At 36.9% G+C, this 1,613-nt stretch overlaps 1 non-coding gene across 1 annotated transcript; it reads right to left on the bottom strand.

The window, feature by feature from the left end:
- Nucleotides 1-574: 574 nt before the first annotated feature.
- Nucleotides 575-678, bottom strand: LOC132354531 (U6 spliceosomal RNA). Its single transcript, XR_009499333.1, has one exon. It is a non-coding gene; the product is annotated as a U6 spliceosomal RNA (small nuclear RNA).
- Nucleotides 679-1,613: the final 935 nt, after the last annotated feature.

The following is a 1,613-nucleotide window of genomic DNA, read 5'->3' as shown; positions in this document are numbered from 1 at the left end:
GTGGTGCATTGGTTAAGAACCTGCCTGCAATGCAGGGGACACGGGTTCAATCCCTGGTCCGGGAAGATCCCAAGTGCTGCAGAGCAACTAAGCCCGTGCGCCACAACTACTGAGCCTGCGCTCTAGAGCCTGTGCGCCACAACGAAGCCCGTGCGCCTAGAGCCCATGCTCCGCAACAAGATAAGCCACCCCAATGAGAAGCCCACATACTCAACAAAGATCCAATGCAGCCAAAAATAAATAAAAATAAATTAATTAATTAAAAAAAATTAATGGGTCATGATAGTAAAATAAGTTTAAAAGCTGAACAATTTACCAAAAAAATATATAAAAATGACCCTTAAACATATTGCAAACACGTCTGATCTCATAATTTGAGAAATACAAATTTCAATTACACAGAGAAATTACATAATTTCTCTAAAATTGATTTAAAAATAAAAACTACTACCACTGTTGTCGAAGCTGAGGGAAACAGGCACTTGCATACATTTCTGGTGATAATATAAATTAGAAAACTCTCATACAGGGATATTTTGCAATATCTAATAAATACACATATGAGCTTAGCTTAAAAAATATGGAACGCTTCGCAAATTTGCATGTCACTCTTGTGCAGGGGCCATGCTAATCTTCTCTGTATCCTTCCAATTTTAGTGTACATGCTGCTCTTATTATTGAGACAGATACTTTTATCTTCATTATAGAACACAGGAGACCAAGATTCGCAGGGGTTAAGTAACTCGGCCAAAGTTACACAATTATAAAGTATCACAATTCCGAGTTTATCCCTGTGATTCTATCAACCTGATATGGTCAGAGTGTTATCTCATGCTTATCAGAAGTTCTTATTGGTAGTTACATAGGGATTTGATTAATAGACAAGAAAAATTAGTAATTTTTCAATAAATGGCCCGTACTTGGTAGCAAGCATTTGAGATTACCAACATGAAGACAAACAGTATTTAAAGAGGTCTTTGGCATTCTAAAACACAATTATCTTGGTCTCTTTGACAGGCAATTCATTGAAAAAAAGAAGTTGAGGTATCTTTTTTTTAGATTAAAAGAGCCCAAAATGCAATGTGTCACCTTGATTTGATTTGGCTTTGTTCAAAGCCATGATAGACATGTTGGCAACAAATTGGGGAATTTGAATATGGATGAAGTGGAGAAAACAAGCAGGAATTATTGTTCATTTTTTGTTACTTTTGATGAAGGTGTTATCCTTTGAAGGAGAATTTTGCGGGGGTGGGGTACAGAACTGCAAGTGGTAAAATGAACTATTAGTGGTAAAATGTCCTGTGTCTTTATTTTTAAATGATTGAGCTAAACAATATGTAAGTAGAGGAAATGTGACAAAATATTGACAATTGTAGACCCTAGGTGAGGATACATAGGTGTTCTTTGTGCTACGAGTCCTACTTCTCTGTATATTTTAATGTTTTCATAATAGAATAGAGATTTAAGAAAAGGCCCTTGAAAATCACTGGTCTAAAGGGAGGGCTTTAGAGTCATGCCATGGGGTTTGGCTCCTGACAAGGCTTGTATCAAAGACTGAGAGGAAGACACAGGACCAGAGAGTCAAACTTGGGAGGACTAATGATTGATGGAAT

This window comes from Balaenoptera ricei, chromosome 1, assembly GCF_028023285.1.
Source record: "Balaenoptera ricei isolate mBalRic1 chromosome 1, mBalRic1.hap2, whole genome shotgun sequence".
Lineage (NCBI taxonomy): Eukaryota > Metazoa > Chordata > Mammalia > Artiodactyla > Balaenopteridae > Balaenoptera > Balaenoptera ricei.
The sequence above is the reverse complement of the archived record's forward strand: the minus strand, read 5'-3'. Positions and strand labels throughout refer to the sequence as shown.